Source organism: Notamacropus eugenii, chromosome 1 (genome assembly GCF_028372415.1).
Source record: "Notamacropus eugenii isolate mMacEug1 chromosome 1, mMacEug1.pri_v2, whole genome shotgun sequence".
In the NCBI taxonomy this organism is placed as follows: Eukaryota; Metazoa; Chordata; class Mammalia; order Diprotodontia; family Macropodidae; genus Notamacropus; species Notamacropus eugenii.
In genome coordinates, this window is record NC_092872.1 from 295,438,462 (window position 1) to 295,458,969 (window position 20,508).

Genomic DNA, 20,508 nt, shown 5'->3' on the forward strand with positions numbered 1-20,508 from the left:
ATCAGCTCCCTGCTAAAGGAGAACCAAAAAAATGTTGAAGAAATTAACACCTTGAAAACTAGCCTAACTCAATTGGCAAAAGAGGTTCAAAAAGCCAATGAGGAGAAGAATGCTTTCAAAAGCAGAATTAGCCAAATGGAAAAGGAGATTCAAAAGCTCACTGAAGAAAATAGTTCTTTCAAAACTAGAATGGCACAGATGGACACTAAGGACTTTGTGAGAAAGACAGATATCACAGAACATAGCGAGAAGATTGGAAAAATGGAAGATAATGTGAAATATCTTATTGGAAAAACAACTGACCTGGAAAATAGATTCAGGAGAGACAATGTAAAAATTCTGGGACTATCTGAAAACCATGATCAAAAGAAGAGCCTAGACATCATCTTCCATGAAATTATCAAGGAAAACTGCCCTGAGATTCTAGAACCAGAGGGCAAAATAAATATTCAAGGAATCCACAGAACACCGCATGAAAGAGATCCACAAAGAAAAACTCCTAGGAACATTGTGGCCAAATTCCAGAATTCCCAGGTGAAAGAGAAAATATTGCAAGCAGCTAGAAAGAAACAATTCAAGTATTGTGGAAATACAATCAGGATAACACAAGATCTAGCACCCTCTACATTAAGGGATTGAAGGGAATGGAATAGGATATTCCAGAAGTCAAAGGAACTAGGACTAAAACCAAGAATCACCTACCCAGCAAAACTGAGTATAATACTTCAGGAGAAAAAATGGTCTTTCAATGAAATAGAGGATTTTCAAATTTTCTTGATGAAAAGACCAGAGCTGAAAAGAAATTTCGACTTTCAAACACAAGAATGAAGAGAAGCATGAAAAGGTGAACAGCAAAGAGAAGTCATAAGGGACTTACTAAAGTTGAACTGTTTACATTCCTACATGGAAAGACAATATTTGTAACTCTTGAAACATTTCAGTATCTGGGTACTGGGTGGGAGTACACACACACACACACATGCACACACGCACACATACATAGAGACAGTGCACAGAGTGAATTGAAGAGAATGGGATCATATCTTAAAAAAAAAAATGAAATCAAGCAGTGAGAGAGAAATATTGGGAGGAGAAAGGGAGAAACTGAATGGGGCAATTATCTCTCATAAAAGAGGCAAGCAAAAGACTTATTAGTGGAGGGATAAAGAGGGGAGGCAAGAGAAAAACATGAGGTCTACTCTCATCACATTCCACTAAAGGAAAGAATAAAATGCACACTCATTTTGATAGGAAAACCTATCTCACAATACAGGAGAGTGGGGGACAAGGGCACAAGCAGGGTGGGGGGGAGGATAGAGGGGAGGGCATGGGGAGGAGAATGCAATCCGAGGTCGACACTCATGGGGAGGGAAAGGATCCTAAGAGAATAGAAGTAATGGGGGACAGAATAGGATGGAGGGAAATATAGTTCGTCCTATACAACACAACTAGTATGGAAATCATTTGCAAAACTACACAGATTTGGCCTATATTGAATTGCTTGTCTTCCAAAGGGAAGGGGTGGAGAGGGAGGGAGCTAAAGAAGTTGGAACTCAAAGTGTTAGGATCAACTGTAATGTTCTTACCACTAGGAAATAAGAAATACAGGTTAAGGGGTAAAGAAAGCTATCTGGCCCTGCAGGACAAAAGAGAAGACGGAGACAAGGGCAGAGAGGGAGGATAGAAGAGAGAGCAGATTGGTCACAGAGGCAATTAGAATGCTTGGGTTTGGGGGGGTAGGGGATAAAAGGGGAGAAAATTTGTAACCCAAAATTTTGTGAAAATAAATGTTAAAAGTTAAATTAAAAAAAAAAATTGACCTCACTGTCCTATTTACATGTATACTTAGGGTAAAGTAGTCTACTACTCTGCAATTGATCTCATGATTCAATTTACATGGAAACCTGTTGTAAAATGATTAACAACTTCTCTGATCCCAAAGCTGCTAAACTTGGAGTGTCTTACACACACACACACACACACACACACACACACACACACACACACACACACACACACACACATACTCTGACTAGACTCAGAATGCTTAAACTAAGAACAGATTTCTCTAGATAAGTTTTTCATTAACAGTAACACAATTAAGAAGCCTTAAGATCAATAACCAAGTTTACATATCTGTTTTTATATACAGGAGGATTAGCCAAACTCAAAATATTCTCAATATTATTTTCTCCACAAGTAATTTATTTTCTTTAAAAAACATTACAATGAGTGTTTATCCTCATGAGCAGAAAAAAAAAGCCAGAGGGTAAAAAAATGTGCTAAGGAAACAGCTTTCAATTTAAGACTTCCTGAAAGCTACTAAAGAGGTTAATGAAGTAAATAAATACTGAAATAAAATGCATTTTAAATTATGCATTATTTTTCAAATATGGATACAACCTTTAAAATTATTTTATCCATTTAAAAAATTATTTCATCTAATTCAGAATGAAATCAACAATAAAAAATCATATACACACTCTCTTTTTGTGAAGGGGGGATGTGATGTTACAATGAAATTTTTTTTTTTGTGAGGCAACTAGGGTTAAGTGAGTTCTCAGGGTCACACAGGTAATGTCAAGTGTATGAAGTAGAATTTGAACTCAGGAACTCTGGACTCCAGGGCTAGTGCTTGATCCATTGCACCCAGCTGCCCCAGTTACAATGAAATCTTGATTTGTTTTTTCCTTTCTGGACTACTTTCAACCGCTAGACGGGAAAAAAAGATAAAGGTGCAACTCTGAGGTCATCAAGAGCCCAAAAATAAATCCTTTATGAGAGCTTCATCTGACAAATTGAAGACCTTTTTACTTTCCTTCCTTTCTACAAAACACAAGTTGAAGAAGAACCTTTTAATTATTCCTCCCTTTCACTCATCCCTAGGAAATCTGCTGCTGGAATAAGACTCACTAAGCAAAGAACTGGTAGATTATCTATCATCTTAAACAATAGTAGGAAAATTTTTTTGAATATTCCCTCATCTGAGGTATTTGGAGCACATGTAGGAGCTCCAAGTTCTTACAAGTCTCAATGCCAACAGATTTTACTGGTTCCCATAGTTACCAACTTGCTTTAATCCACTGCTATCCAAAGTCAGAAGATATACAATGGAAAGTTAAGGTCCAGACAGAAGCAAGGGAATACAGTAACCCCAGCAGAAGGAGGTTGGCCCCATTCCTCTCCTTTCCTTAGTTTTTGCCATTATTTTTCAGTTTTATAAGAAGAGCTAAACTTACTGGTTTAGTCCCCAAAAAGCAAAATCACATCAGGGAGTAGAAATGTTTTGTGTTCTAGAACCATTAAGTGTCTTTTCACTATGACTGTCCCCAAAGACTCTGTCCTAGGCACTCTTCTCTTTTTTTCTATACACAGTCTCTTTCAGTGACCTCTTCAGTTCCTACAAATTTAATTATCCTTTCTATGCAGGTGACTCCCAAATCTATGCATTCATCCTTAGCTCCAATTCCATTTTGCAAGATGCCTCCTAGCCATTTCAGACAGCAAAGCCTGTACCCCAATATATCCAAAACAGAATTCATTATCTTTCCACCCATATCAATCCTTCTTCCTAAAATCTCTAGCACTATAAAGGACATGATCATTCTCTCAGTCACCCAGGACTGAAAAAAACCTTCATGTCATTCTAGAGTCCTCAATCTCACTCATCCCACCTATTCAATCCATCATTAAAGCTTGTCATTTCTATTTCCAAAACATCCTACTCTCTCCATTTACATAATTACAACCCTAATTCAGGTCCTTATCACCTGTAGCCTGGAGTATTACAACAGCCTCCTCTTTAGTCACCCTACCTCAAAGCCTAGACCCATCAATACATCCCCTTTACACAGCCATCAGAGTGATTTTCTTAAAGTAAAAGTCTTGTCTGTCTCACACACACACACACACACACACACAATTACTGCTGTTCAGTCATTTCAGTCATATCCGACTCTTCATGATCCCATTTGGGGTTTTCCTGGCAAAAATAATGGAGTCGTTTTTCATTTCCTTCCCCAGTTCATTTTACAGATGAGGAAACTGAGGTAAACAGGATTAAGTAACTTGTCCAGGGTCACACAGTTTGTAAGTGTCTGAAGTCAGATTTGAGCTCAGGGAGATGAGTCCAGCCCTGTGTCATCTAGTTCCCTTCCCCTGCCACCCCCCATACTCACTCTCCAATAGTTTTAGACCTCTAGAATAAACTCCACTGTCCAGCATTAAAACTCTTCACTCCTGGCCCATTCCTACCCTTTCAATCTTCTAATATATTACTTTCCTCCATATACTTTGCAATCCAGCTACACTGGCTTACCTGCCATCATCCCACGCTTATGACACTCCCTGCCTTTGTACTGGCTACCCGCTCATTTGGAATTCTCTTCTTCAAGAGAACTCAAATAAACTCAAATAAAAATAAATACCTACTAGCCACATACTGACTTAGAAAACCACAAATTAACACTATCCATAGCTTATTGTATTTTTGTTCATTTTGTTAAACATTTGCCAATTACACTTAACCTGCTGGCAGCAAGCACTAGGATACCTCTGCTGTGCCTGTGTGTCTGTCTCAAAATTACTTTGTATTTATTTTGCACATACAAACACATACATACATACATACACTATACTAGATATACATATATGTATGGTTGTTTATGTATATGTGTGTATATATATTTTTTTCATTTTATCTCCACTATTACAATATAATCTTCTTAAGAGCAGGGACCATTTCACTTTTGTCTTTGTATCTTTATTTTGTTCATTTATACATAATCCTGCTAGGTGCTCAAGATTTCCAATAAACAGTAGTTAATAAATGATTGTTAATTGATATCTCTTCTTGAACTAGGAACCTTATACCCAGTCCAACCCTTTCTCAGGTCTTATACTCCTTAATCCCTCCTGCTTCCATTGTTCCAGAAGAACCCCACCACATTCCCTAACAAAAATCCCTTCACCCAAGGACTCCTCCTATTCCTCTTTCTATATTCTGGCATTCAGAGAATTCTGACTTACTCAGAACAACAGCTCTTTTATTACCACCCTCTCCTGTTATAATGGTAATTTAAATGGGAAGATAAAGTTTTCCATTCATTAATAGGTCAGTGTGACCTGCTTAAATCACATGGAAGTCTAAGTCACATGTGGTAGGAGGAGTTTGCTGAATGGGTGGAACAGGAAGGGTGGAGCAGAACTGGTAAGAAGTTAGTGACAGAAGTTGGGCTGAGGAGAGAAGAGGCAGGCAGTCTTGTGTCTATTCCTGGGGAGGGGAGGGAGGCTTGGGAATAGCTTTACATCCTGCAGTGTAAAAGTGTATTGACTTCTTGGTTACTATGACGGATTTGGCTTTCTGGCATCTGAACAAATGTTTTTCTTCTGCCTTCTATATGGAGAATTTGTTATACTTCGTGGTTCAGAACTATGCCAGCATATTCATAGCGACCATTGGTGCTGTGAATATTGCCTTGGCGATATACTAGTGTTGTTGATCTTTCCCTCATTAATATGACATCACAGGCCATGAGCAATCAGGAGGCTACCTTACCATTTGACCACTTTCAGGGCCATTTTCTTCTTTCTCTAATCCATCTGCCACATAGTCACCAAAGTGATTTTCTTCAAATCCATGTCTGATTGTCATGTACCCATTTCTCTAACTATTAACATCAAATAAAAACTCCTCTCTTTGGCATTTAAAGACTTGGCTGGGGGCAGCTAGGTGGTGCAGTGGATAGAGCACCAGTGCAGGAGTTAGGAGGACCTGAGTTCAAATCTCACCTCACACACTTGACACTCACTAGCTGTGTGACCTTGGGCAAGTCACTTAACCCCAATTGCCTCATCCTGGGCCATCTCCAGTCATCCTGATGAATATCTGGTCACTGGATTCAGATGACTCTGGAGGAGAAGTGAGGCTGGTGACCTGCACAGCCCTCCCTCACTCAAAACAAAGTCAAGTGCAAGTCATGTCACTATTTCTCTGATGGCATGGTCTTCTTCAGCAACAAAGGACGAACACACAAAAGACTTGGCTCCAATTTGCCTGTCTCAAATTAGCAAACACTTTTCCCTATCACACACTCTGTAGTCCAGCCAAACTACCTCTCGCTGTTCCTCATACATTCCTCTTTGAAGTATCAAAATCATGCATTTTTAGAGCTGGATACAATTTAAGGATACCTAACTCAACCCCTTAATTTTATAGACAAGAAAACTAGCACCAAAGTGATGAGACAACTTGCCAAAAGTCACACAGGTAATAAGTAGCAGAGTAAGGATTCAAACTCATGTCCCTTTCCCCTTTCAACTCAGTGCTATTTCTAGTATACTGAAGTATAGTTAGTACTGTTCAGTTTATGCCAGACAGAATCCAAATGAAAACCAAATGTAAACATTCTTGATTTATTTGCTCCTCAGACTCACAGTGGACTTGTTTATATTGGAAATATTTCTCGTTTCACATTTCAAAACCTACTCTTCAGTGGTACTGATGTCCAATGAACAGAAAGGCTAGAGTAAAGCTCAGTATTGTGTCTGCTAATCACTTGTTTCTGTGTGTGTGTGTGTGTGTGTGTGTGTGTGTGTGTGTGTGTGTGTGTGTGTGTGTGTGTGTGTGTAACTTTGCCTCTGCCTCCTACCTTGCAGTGCAGGTCTACAAGATTAATGAAATCAGCTTTATTAAGTAGTCCTCAGCCTCATTCAACTCTCTACAATTAAAAATAAAAATAAAAACCACGAAAAAGTGAATGAAAAATTAACAGAAACTTGTACGAACTGAAATCATAGCAGACTCCAAGGAAGAGTGGAAAGAGCAGTGTTTTTTTAAAATGTATAGTACTTGAAGGGAAAATAATAAAAATCAGATGTTTTAATTGGTGCTCATAAAATAATATTTATTGTTCATCCATCTGTGTACTCTACTACATTACCTAAGAAAGTTACACAAGAGTTAACTTTTAAAAGGCATGCTTCCTGCTCTGAATGTTTATATTTTGGAATAGACGACACTGCTTGGGATAAACACAGAATAATTGAAACAATAGATTTTTTTTTTAACAAGTTACATACTAAGTAGGATGTTTTTCCAAAAGGGATGGGAAGAGGAGTATTTCAAAGTTTATTTGCTTTACTATAGTTGTTGTGCTTAAGTTTATCCTTTGTAGAGGACACGGGTCAAAGAAGAGAAAAGGTACAGTATGATGGACATACTTCACAGACTGATTTAAAAAGGACATGACAGAGCCCTATAATAAAGAAAGGCCTTCCTTATCAATTTATTTTTCAACTCAAATCTTCATGAGTAAGAAGGAACTCAAAAACTAAAAATCTTCCAGATAGTCCAAATGTATTATTATGTATGATTGGTGTTACAATTATCCGCATGTGTCCAATCCCTCCTACCAAACTGTAAGCTCTCTAAACAAAAAGATCTAAATCTCAGCCAAGACCCTCTCTCCCTCCCTTAGCTCCCAGTATTTTCTTTGGCTATTCTCCACACCTAAAATGCAGTTCTCACTCTGCTCTGGACTAGTGATCTCCCTTGTTCTGTGTAAGTACTGACTAAACTCCCATCTTCTGCAGCAAGCCTTCCCCAGCCCCTCTTAATTTTAATGTCTTCCTTTATGTAATTATCTCCAATTTATCCTGTATATAGCTTGCTCTGTATATATTTTGTTTGCAAGTTGTCTTCTCCATTAGATTGTATGCTCCTTCAGAGTAGGGGCTGTCTTTTTCCTCTTTTTGTACAGTGTCTGGCACAAATGAAGTGCTCAATAAGTGTTTACTGATTGACTGATTACACAGCACTAGCAATACAGCAGGCATATATCTACAAACTGAATAGACTTCTAACTAAGAGATAACTTAAGTTCCAAAGTATACCTGCTGGTGTAGTGGTCAAATCAATTCCCATGGTATAGTCTTCAAGGAAATCGGAACAAATACTTAGCCTATATGATCAGGAAGGAAAGCCAACATTCTGCCAATATAATGGCAAAGATATGTGCTCTAAGGGACACATCAGAATTTGAATTCAACAAATATTTAATAAGCATCAACTTGTAAGCAAAGCATTATGTTTCCAGTGAGGAAATTCAAAGACAAATAAAACTGCAAAAGATATCCATGACACACAAAAGGTTAACCTCTGCTCTAAAATCTAAAGCTTCAAGTAAAAAAAAAATGGATGTACTAAATGTATGTACTACTAATTTTTGCCTTACATATATCATCAATAGTCACTACAAACTACTGCAGTCTGCTCACTTCCTGCTAAAACATTCTATAAAATTTCAAAGATGGCTAAATCTTAAACATTTTTGAGTTTTTCTATTAACTCAAAATATCTCTCTTTAATTCATTTAATTTATACTTATCCAAAATATTTCCTATGTTTCTAGCACAGAAGAATGATACCAGTAAAAGTCAAGAAAAATGAGCAGGAAATGAATCCTAACATCAAGGAAGAAAAAACAACAAAACTTAATAAAAATTCATTTTACAATTCCTATTCCCAGAATTCTCATAAGAAAGGCTGAAAATAGCTACTCTCAAAGCAACAATCCAATTAGTCCACTCTTTGGCCAAGTCCTAAACCTACACAAAGGCCTGAGATAAATTTGATTCTGCTTCAGGGAATGGACCAATTCCAGTACAGCTATTTTGAGAGCTTTCCTTTACTTCTAACACATATATACAGATAAAACAGTGAATCTGAAGGAGCAGGTTCTAGGAGCCACTTCAGATTAACATTAAAAAAAAAAAATAGCAGCTGCATTCCCCGGAACCCACAGTGACAAAACATTTTCTTTTTCTGAATTAAGAAAAAAGCTTTTTTTGTTACTAAACTGCACATAATCTTTGACCACTTTTAGGTCTATACCCAAAGAAATTTTAAAAAGAGGAAAAAGACCAAAAATACTTAAAGCAGCTCTTTTTTGTAGTGCTAAAGAATTGGAAACTGAGTCCCTTTCAACTGGGGAATGGCTGGACCAGTTATGGTATATGCATGTAACTAGACATTATTGTGGCATCAGAAATGAAGAAAAGACTGATTCCAGAAAGTCCTGGAAAAGACTTCTATGAACTAATACCAAGTAAAGTGAATAATACCAAGATGTAAAGCCAACTCTGAAAGACTTAAAAACCGTGATCAATGGAAGAACCAATCACAATTTCAGAGGATCACTGATAAGCATGCTACCTGCCTCCTAACAGACAATTGGGTAGAGCATGAGACATATTTCTAGAAAGAGTCAATGTGGAAATTTGTCTGACTCTACATATTTGTCACAAGAGTTCCTCCCCTCCCCCATTCCCATATCAATGTGGCAGATGGGGTGAGGGAAAGCTGGGGGGGAAATAAGTTTTGTTAATAAAAAAGATTTGTATTAAATTTTAATTTTTTTTGTCTATTTCTAAATTAAAAGTTATTTGTTTTCCAACAAAATACAAGTCTCGCGAAATGAGAAATTTCTAATACATTTTTTAGGAAAATGGTGGCTCTCACACACACACTTGTTATGATCTCAGGACAGACAAATCAACTAGGTGAATAAACTTTATGCAGAATTTCAAATTCTATAAACTGTCTTAGAAAAAAACCTCATTTTCTGAGGAGTCATAACTTACTACCTAGAAAAAATTTCCAACATTAACTACATGACATACAAAAATATTAAAAATATTTTAAGTGTGGCAATGACACTATGAAATTTGCACAAAAATCAGTTAGTTGAGTTCCTCTCCTTCCCCAATAATAATAAAACAAAGAGGTAAAGTTAAAAAAGAGAAGAAGACACAAATGGCTTGAATAATCTAAAAACTGAATGAGTAAAAACTACCCACAAACTGACTAGAGATAACAGATCTTCATTGGCTCAAAGTACACGTAAAATATGTGCCAAAACCTCAATATGTAATAAATCAGTGAACCCACCTTTTCTCAATTCATAGACATAAAATAGTTCTTCTTATTGGGTCCAACTCAAAAATATTTTCTTGAAATCTAGGTAAAATAAAATAATATTTAAGTTTTAAATAATTTTGCTGATGCATTACAATTTCACCTGGTAAGAAAGTTAGAGTTAAAAATCACTACTTCAAGCTAAACAGTAGCAGAAGAACATATTACCCTTTAATAGCTTAAAGTCAAAGTTTAATCTGCAAGCTCTTTAAGTGCAGTGCAATGTCATGTAGGGTCATACCTCCCAATAGTCATTCTGATTTATAACAGAGTGAACTAAGTTACCTGATGTTCCAGTACGTCATCAGTTTTTGTAAAGCAGAGTTGTTGTATAGCTAAGAGCATGTCATTGCTTCCATTCCCACTTTGTAATTACCATACATCAATCCTAATTTTCTCATGTTCTACGCAGATTCTTAATGTCTTTCTTGTTCACATTTTCCTCATCTGAAAATGCTAAACATCCACTATTATAGTTTTATTGTCTATTTCTCCCCAATATCTGTCTTTACATCACTGTCTTTCTGACTATGTCCCTTCTTCAACTGGATGCATGGAAAAGCATTTATTAAGCATTTGTGTGGTAGGCATGGTGCTAAATGCTGAGAGTACAAATTCAAAAATGAAGATAGCCTTTGCCCTCAAGTAGGCTTTGTTTCTAATAGGGGAGATGACACATGCAGAAATTCAGAAATACTTAAATACTCAATTTTCTGATCATTATGCAATAAAAATCATATTCAATAAAGGTCCCCTGAAGAAAAATTAAAAAGAAACTGTACACTAAATAACATCATCATAGAGAACCTGTGGACCAAAGGAGAAATTTAAGAAACAAAAGAAAATTTCAGAAAAAATGACAATAATGAGAAACATACCAAACCAAAGAAAAAATCCAAACTATCAATAATCATATGCTCCCAATCACTAATAATTTAAAAAATGATAATTTTCAAAAAAAGATAACTCAGATATTCCTTATTTGTGGATGGCACTGTGATGACTGCAACAAGCTTCAGATGTCTCCTAAATACACAAGCACTCAAAATAGTTGAGTCTCATAATCCAAGACAAAAAACCAAATGGGTAAAAAATGCCTGTTCTCCAGAAGTTCCCAAAGTGGGCCCACAGCGGGGAGGGTGCTGGAATGATGAGGGATAGGGTGGTCTGTAATAGCCCCAGGTATAACTGGAGGGCATTGAATAAAAATAAAGGGGTAGTGGAAGTATGAGGAAAGAAGGTAAGAAAATTTTGAAAAAATATTCATACGTTTCACCTGTTGTATAACAGAGTTAAAGTTGTAGTGATTACATTATTTCCGAATACACACACAAAATGCAAGTTATAACCAATCAGTGGTCAAGTCCACTGACAGGTCTTAAGAAGCAAGTGTTGGCAGGTGAGCATGTCATGCACTGTCAGGAAGTCCAGCATGCATCAGCAAGAATATGTGCATATAAATACTTGTATACAATACAGTATGTTTGCATGATGTATCATCAAAATTTTAATGCAGGAAAAAAACCCAAGTTTACAACAAATTACTAAATTTAAGGTGCGTAATTTTTAAACAATTTGTATATTTTGAAAATGCCAAAAACTTAAAAAAAAAGTTAAAGGATTAAAGAAAACAGATTTCCAGCAGGGCACTAAGTAATATTTTTTAAAGGGAGCAGTTGGCCAAATAAGTTTGGGAACCTGTAATCCAAACTATAATTTTTTTAAATCCTTTTCCCCAAGCAAATTATGTAAATACGTGACTATTTGCTATTTACTACTTGTGACTATCTTCCAACTCTTTCCTTCTCTGCCCCCCAAAAAAATTCTGTTTTCTATTAACTTTCTTCACACATTTTTTAAACACCATCTTTTCCCAGGGATGCTATCATATCAGGGCACATATCACAAACTACTACTACTACTATTTCAAAGAATCAAAATTATGGATGACAGTAGTCAGTGGAAAGGTGGGTAGTGAGTGTAAAAAGCTTTGGTAAATTACTAATAATTAATTGTGTATAAGGAGTTATAAATAATAGGTGGTATAAAAAAATATCATTCACTTGGCATGCCACTGTAAAAAGAGACAGGCTAACCATATGTGGGGCATAGATAACAATAGGACAGTGAGGCCTGCATTCATACTGAGGTAATGTCTGGCAGCAAGGACAGCATTAAACTTCAAGTCAGGAAAAATCATAGTTCAAATCTGTCCTTAGACACTTGTTAGCTGTATAACCTTGGGCAAATCACTTAATTTCTTTCTGCCTCAGTTTCCTCATCTATAAAATAGAGATAATAATGACCCCTACCTCCCAGGGTTGTTTTGAGAAGAAAATGAGATAAAGAGTTTTCCAAACTTTAAAAATCTATATTAAATGTTAGCTGCTATTAATATTGCTATTGTTATTGTTAATAAATTAAAAGACCCAGGAGAAGACATCCAGTATGTTAAGTGCACCCTAAGTAACATTCATGGAAGGACTTGAACAAGAGTCTCTAAGGATGAGAAGGTTATGTTAGATACTATTTTGCTAACGGGAAAGATGTCCAAGATCATTACTACATTGAAATATCAATGTGTTTTTTTTAAATGGGATAAAATCCTAAAATGTTTTATATTTTCACAAAAAACATTAACTCAAACCTCTCATTTTTAAACACTGCTTCCTAATGTACAAAATGAAGGTTAAAAACCTTTTCTGTTTGAGGTATATTAAGCAAATAAGCACATATGGTACAGATGTTTCTGGGAATTAGGGTTTCTAGGCTGTAGATGAGTATATAAGGACTCCCCTTTCCAGACTTAATAGCAGGGACTCTTTAAAACATTTTCAATAAGAAACTACAAAGAGCTTGTCCCTAGGGAAAAATCTGAATTAGTTTTGTTTTCACCAAACAAGCCAATTTGCCAAGCCCAATAACAGCTAGCATATTATTGAGAATAATATATAGTACTTACATATCATTTTAAGGTTGGCAAAACACGTTACATAACTCATTTGATTCTCACAACTCTGTAATGTAGGTATAATTATCCATATTTTACAGACAAAGAAACTGAGGCACAGAGAGGCTTAGAGACTTGCCCAGGGTCACACAACAAAGTGTCTGGAACAAGACTCAAACTCTTGGCTTTTCTGCACTGCATCACCTAGGTGCCATGCAGGAAATTCCAAAAGCTCCCTAAATACAACGGAATACAACACAAGCTCCTTTGTAATGTGAAATCACTGCAGACCTGTTTCAAGAACTCTTTCCATTAATGAGAATGCAAGCAGAGAAGACTTAAGTTTCTTTGTAGCATGTGATGAATTTCCTAACCAGAAGCTAAGATAAATACATTCAACCATTTTCCTTTATAGCCTACCTAAGCATGAACTCTTTGGATAAAACCGAGAAGCTGGCTTTCCCTATTACACAGTCTTTCTTTGAGGAAAAAGAAGCAAAATAATGCTACTAGTCTGTGTTTTATATACTCAAACATCTGGAATAATTGCATTCTAACTCCATTTTTAAAGGGATGGGGAATAGGGAATGGCTCCAGATTTTATAAAGACATTAAAAAAAAGTACATAAGATTTCTTTTAAATTTTTAGGCCTGGAGATTTCTGCATGAATCTTCATGATTTTGTGCCTCTGAAATTGTCTTTTCAGAACCTATTTGCAAAATGGAGCCCACATCTATTCAAGGAAAGAGGGAAATTTTAAATTGGAGATTAATCTAAAATATGGAAGATAAAATCATTACTTTCCCTTGCCAATCAATCTTTTCTTTTTCTTGCAGAAAAGAGTCTTCCAATAGAGTGAGTTTAAGCCTAGATTAGAGATTTATGGAAAAGCTACAATGAAATAAGAACTAAGAGAAGTTTTCCAGAAGGCACAAAAAAAAAAAAAAAAGAAAAATTCAAAATTCGGGCCTGGTACTAGATTAATTTATAACCAAGCTAGTGTTAAGGAGAAAATGATGCTGTCTGACCATAGCAAAAAGACAGTTAACCTCTTTAAAAAAAAAAAAAAATTTTTAAAAACCTATCTAGAAAATAAGGTCTATCAAAACTTGCCCAGAAGAAACAAATGACATGTATCAAAAAGTCAATGAGTCAAACACCAAGATACTGAATTCAAGATAAAAATCAACATAATTTTGTGGAAAAATAAAACCAAGTTAAACAAGTTAAAACAGTGAAACAAATCTACTAGAGATCAAAGATAAGGATGATCTTCATGCATGGAGACTTTCCAAAAAAGGAAACTAGGAAATATTTTCAATTATGTTACCATTAAAGTCAGTTACTGGCAATACCGATACAAAAACAGTGGTTCACCGTGACCCAAAGATCTTTTTCCCTCATCTTCCCTACAGAATGTTGAAATACCAGATAGAGAAGGTGGCAAAAAAAAAAGTTCTAGTTGCTAAATTTGATTTACTGTGTTGTTTTCTGTGTGGTGTGTGTGTTTAAATTCTCCAGGGGTATGAGGAGTCCACAGGCTAGTAAACACAAAGCAGTTCAACAAACAAGAGTGGTCAAGGAATTTTTAATGAACTGTAACCAAGAAAACCTTTAAAAAAAAATCTTGACAGTTTAAAATATGGGCCATATCTAATGAGTTGAAATTTAGATAGGGCTTGGGTTCAAAAGGTCAACAGTACAAGTACAAAATGGGAAGAAGGTAAAAAAGGTCAGGACAAGAAAGCAATTCAAGTAAAAAGGATCCAAAGAGTTTAGTGGAAAATAAACTCAATAGAAGTCAATACTGTCACATTGAGGCCCAAAACGTTACAGCAACCATAGCAAGCAGAAAAAGAAGTCTAGCATCTGGAATGGAGAAGGTGGCAGTCCTGTTGTACCTTCCATTGGTCAGGTCACATCTGTGGTATTGTGTTTAAGTTGAGGAGCCACTTGTGGCAATTTTCCAGCTCTGCCACTGTGCGATATTTCAGCAAATCATGTAATATGTGACTTACCTAGATCTCAGTTTCTTTATCTATAAAATGAACGGGTTGGATTAGATGATCTGAGATTATTTTTAGCTCTAAATTCATGCTCTATGACCTAGCAGTCCAGCACGTAAAAGGAGAACCAAAAAAGAAGAGTCAGAAACACCCAGAGATGAGAGTACCCAGAAAGCATCAAACCACATCTGGGAAAAACTAAAAGGATAAGGATTGACAATAGACCATCTGGTGATTAACAGATCATTGATAACTTTGGAGAGAGCAGTTTCCAATGGATGGTGAGGAGGGAAGCCAGAATGCAGACCATTTAGAAGAAAATGAGAAGCACCAACCTCACACACCTTTTTCCAAGAAGTTTCATTGAGAAGTGGAGGAGAGATATAGGACAACAGCTGATGTACATGGTACTGAGGGACAGAGGCATTAGAGGCCAGAGTAAGAAAAACTATAAAAGGTGGATTTAGGAATTATAGGAGCAGGCATAGGGAGAGATGGAAAGATAAAAGATTATGATTAGATAAAGGAAACTCAGAGTTCTTGAATACAGAATTGGAACTCATAGGTGATAGAAAAATCAAGGAGGTATTACCATTCCTATTAGGAGCTGAGGGAGAATGGAGGACTGGTCATGGGAGTTGATTAGATTGAGAAACTAGAATACATATTGAAGTTCTCATTCTAGGGAACAGGGTAGAAAGGAAGACTGAGTAAGATAATGAATTCATTGAAAAAAAGGAAAGAATGTTCTGGTGATCAGGACAATAAGCTACCATGAAAGGAACCCAACCTAAAGCCTCTTGAAAAGGGAGAATATAAATGGACGACCTGCAATGTGGATCAAAGAGTAAAAGAACCTCAGATTTGGAAGTGACCTATCCAAGAAGCCATCTTTCTCCAGACTGCATTTTAAATAAGCTCAGCACCTTCAAAGAGAACATACTTGTAAAGCATAAAGAAGAGACTATAATAATAGCAGCTGATATTTACATAGTGACTTAAAAGTTTTCAAAGTGCTTCATATATATTATTATGCATTTCAAGTACATAATCAGAATGGTATTAATAATAGGATAAAATTATTAATAAATATATTTCATATTATGTATAAATTATCAATAAATATTATATGTAATTATTATTATCCTCCAAAAAGGCATTTACATTTCCTAAGATATTTACTAAGAGGATGCTTATCACTTATTTTGAAAAGCTATAGTTATAATAGACTAGCTCCCAAAATTAAAAATATGTAGAATTTGTTTTTGGAGGAGGAAAAAGCATGGTTCATTTACATACTGATTGTGGAAATAAATATAAAAATAAACATGACTGTTACCAATATCAATTTTGACTTTATTTGAATACATTGACAGTAAAATCCACCCAAAAGCATATAATTGTTATAGGCAAAATGTCCAATGTTTTCTCGCTGATTTGGGGAGAAAGAGAGTGAAATTAAGAAAATCTGTCCAATTCTTGGGATCAATTCTCACTCCTGAGAAGAGAGGAACTCAATGGAAACTTTCAATATAAATAACAGAGTTGTCAATTACATAACTTCATATCCCCTTTTTATGGAGTAAAAGAAGTGAGGAATTTTAAGTCAAAGGTACACTATGAGGAACACAAAGCATGAGAAAAATGCCTTTGGCATTAAGTATCAGACAATTTAGTTTGGCAATTTCTCTCAGTGGTCTCTAATAGAAGAATTTATAAGATTAGCTATGTATAAACCACTAGAAGAATGTTTATTCCTCATAGAACATTCAGAGTTCATGCTAATAAAAATGAGTGATACCAAATCCCCCTTGACATTTTACCACCCAAGGAAGCCACTGTTGACATGAATACCAAGCATTCTCTTATATTTAGTTTGTTCTTTTGCAAACCATGAAGCTAGAAATAAATGCCAAGAAAAACATTTTTTAGACTATGCTACGATGTTTTCTAATTTAAATAATGTCTCCTGTAAGATGAAATGGAAAATGCATCCTTATGTCATTTAAAATTAAGAACCTATTTGTAAACCACAGTTAAGTTGGTCAGGAAAAGAACAGAAAATTCTGGCACCTTCCAGATTCTATGGCATAACTCAGCAAACATCTCATTTCACTTGGTTATGGATCACAGGATTCTAGATCTGAATGAGAATTTAGTGGCCATCTAGTCCAAGTATCAGACAAGAAGAAATTCCCCATTCAAAATATTCCTCTCAGGTCTTCTATCTAAGGAGATGTTCCAAGCAGTCTACTCATCACTTTCTATCTGGTTGATCCATTGGATTTCTCCATTATCTCCAGCAATTCATCTTCCTGCAAGGTCAAATCAACTCTCAAACTCATCCCTCCTCAGTACCCCTGACCTCGTGGGCCCCTCCCAAGAAGAGGATGAATGGGGACATTGGAGAGCTCCTCCTAGCTCCTATATTTAAAGAGGAGGCCCAGGGCCCAGGGCCCACCTGGCTAGAGGATTTCATCATGTCCTTTTATTGCATACCTTCCCTTCTCTCCTCCCTTCCCTATTCAGTTACTTTTTATGTGTTGTATCTCCTCATTAGACTATAAGCTCCTTGAGGATAGGGACTGCCCACCTATCACCAACACCACTACCACCACTACCCTTTACAGTCTGGATGTGAGGTGTTCTGGTAGTCACTGCTTTGACACTAAAGTTGTTAACTACAACACAAAATTAACATCTTTGGACTTAACGGGAAACAAAACATCATCCTGTAAATATACTCCATAACCAATATATTCCCTATTCTCATTAAGTAAAACAAGAATATTCTTAAATTTTTTTAAAAGCCATAATATTTTTTCCATTTTGAATATTTTTTCCTCATAAAAATATATAGGAAAAAAAAACTCCTAAGATACTTTTGACATGGCTTCTTTATCAGAAATTCCCTGGGAAAGTTAATGGAAAGTAATTACTGAAATTCCACACTTCAGGATAAAAACCTCTCTTCTACTTCCAGATTACTTCAAACAATTGGGTGAACCTTATCTGACTGTAATCCAGCAGTTTTCTCCCTTTCTTTTTTGCCTTGCCTTCCCATACCAAACCCAACTATTCATCCACACCATGATTTTCAGTCCCTAAATCCCTCAGTTTTCTCCTAGGCCATCTCCCCTGCACTAGCCACACTTTCCACCTTCCCCAATCTTGGCCCGTTGATGAACTAGTTCACCTCTACACCCTCCTCTCTCAAGTACCTGGACTCCTTTCTCATGTCTCTCATTGTGCCCCACCAAGCCTCAGCCTTAGATCATTTCCACCATTTAAATCCATCACTTCTGCTGAACATGTGCTAAACATGTGGAAAAAATCATGTAATCATTCTAGGTTCACAACAAATTTATGTTCACAAAACTTCAATCAGGTCCTCACTTCTCTTATCAACTCGCCATTCTACTCTCCACAGCAGCTCTTCCAAGCCTTTATATTCCTTCTCAAACCTCCCATAATTCCCTCTGCCCTCACCTTCTCAGCTGAGAACCTTGCTTCATATTTTACAGAAAAAAATAAAGCCATTCGCCATGAGCTCCCACTTCTCTCTTCTTCCTCATTTCATATCTCTCATAAGCCTTCTGCTACTATCTCCTCCTTCAACCCTATCTCCTCCAACATATAGTCCCTTCTGTCATCCCCACTCTATCACTTGTTTTGAATTTCTTCCTGTCAACTGGCTCCTTTCCTACTGCCTACAAGCATGCCCATGTCTCCTCCATCTCCAAAAAATTTTCACTTGATCCAACTATCATCTTATCACTTTTCTACCCTTTGTGACTAAACTTCTTAAAAAGGATATCTACAATAGGTGCCTCTATTTTCTCTACTCTCACTTTCTTGTTAACCCTTTACAACCTACCTTCCAATCTTATCATTCACTGAAACTGCTCTTTCCAAAGTTAACAATGATCTCTGAACAGCCAAATTCAGTCTCTTCTCAATCCTTATTCTCCGCCACCTTTGACACTGCTGATCACTCTGTTCTCTAGAATTTGGGGGCACGCCTCTCTCCTGGTTCTCCTCCTACCTATTAGACCCCACTCCTCAGTCTCCTTTGCTAGATCCTCATCCATGTCACACTCAAACCATAGGTGTCCCACAGGGTTCACCTGAATTGATTATCTCTCTCCTAAACCACACACACACACACACACACACACACACACACACACACACACAAACTCCCTCTTGGACTACTGCAACAGAAACCAAAATGGTTTTCCTAAAGTATGGGTCCAATTATGTCACACATACAACCCCACATAAACTCCAATGAATCCCTACCACCTCCAGGATCAAATACAAAGTCCTCTGTTTGACATTCAAAGTCCTTTACAACCTAACTTACATGCATATCATTTTTCAGTCTTTTTACACCTCGCTCCCCATCACGTACTCTTCAATCTACTGATCCTGGCATCCTTGCTCTTTTATAAATAAGACATTCCATCTCTTGGCTCTAGGCATTGCTCCAGCTGTCCCTCATGTCTAGAATGTTCTCCCTGCTCATCTATACCTCTTGGCTTCCCTGGCTTCCTTCAAGTCCCAAATAAAATCCTATCTTCTACAGAAAATCTTTCCTAACCCCAATTAATTCTAGTGCCTTCCCTCTTATTTCCCATGTATTTATTTCCTATTTAACCTATATACAGCCTTTTTATGCATATTTGTTTACCAGTTGTCTTCCCCATTAGATTATAAGGCCCTCCATTAGAGTGTAAGATCCTTGAGGGCTGGGACTGTCTTTTGCCTCTTTTTATATCCCCAGCACTTAGAAAAATGCTTAAGAAATGTTGACTGACTGTGTAAACCAGTTTAGGAAACTGCTGCATTCTGTTATATATTTGAAGGAGGTGATGCATTCAATATATGCATTTGTAGTTCACATAGCTTGTCCTGTTCAAAAGCCCATTCTGTCTAAATTTCACTGACTTTTTATGCCTATTAAGCCAAGGGAGGCTAACTTGGAACCACCCAGTGAATGTATTTTCACAGCAACTTAAGTAATCTGAAAGGGTGACAGAGCTAGGTTGGAGCTGCCACTCCTCTCTCCCAGGCTCTATTTAATATAGAAACATAATTATAACTTCTTAGTCTTGAAAAACATCTAAGAACCAAGTACCTTGGCAAACAGGTAAAACTTAGTAGATAAATAGGAGTTCCAGTCATACTTCTATTCCAAGTCTAACCAACAGTTAGCTTGAATAGCTCCTCAACCTCAATAAGAGATGTCAATATAGAAATTGTTAAATAAGCCAAGCTCTCTGCCATGAGATCCAAGGTGTGAAATTCCAATAATTCTGATAAAAAAATTTTGTTTTAATTTTCAACTTTAATGAAGATCACCTCCCTCAATACCAGTGATTACCTTTGATAATAAAAGAGGAAACGGGATAAACTGACCCCTAATTACCATAATTATTCTTTCCAGCAGTCTTTAAAGTAGAGCTCTAAGTGCAGTCACAACAGGGCTAATTGGGCTAATGAGCTCAAAGCCCTTGATTTTGTAGAAGTCTAATTAATTTCCATAATCTCTTACTGAGATTCAAATGGGGGA

General features: G+C 36.5%; 1 protein-coding gene across 10 annotated transcripts in view; it reads right to left on the reverse strand.

The window, feature by feature from the left end:
- The window catches only part of SIPA1L1 (signal induced proliferation associated 1 like 1), a 314,212-nt gene that overhangs the window by 285,584 nt on the left and 8,120 nt on the right, over window positions 1-20,508 (reverse strand). For all 10 annotated transcript variants that reach the window (XM_072629234.1, XM_072629230.1, XM_072629229.1 and 7 more), the window contains exon 2: window positions 9,950-10,018. The gene's annotated coding sequence lies outside the window, so the exon portion shown is untranslated. The remainder of the gene's footprint in view (window positions 1-9,949; window positions 10,019-20,508) is intronic.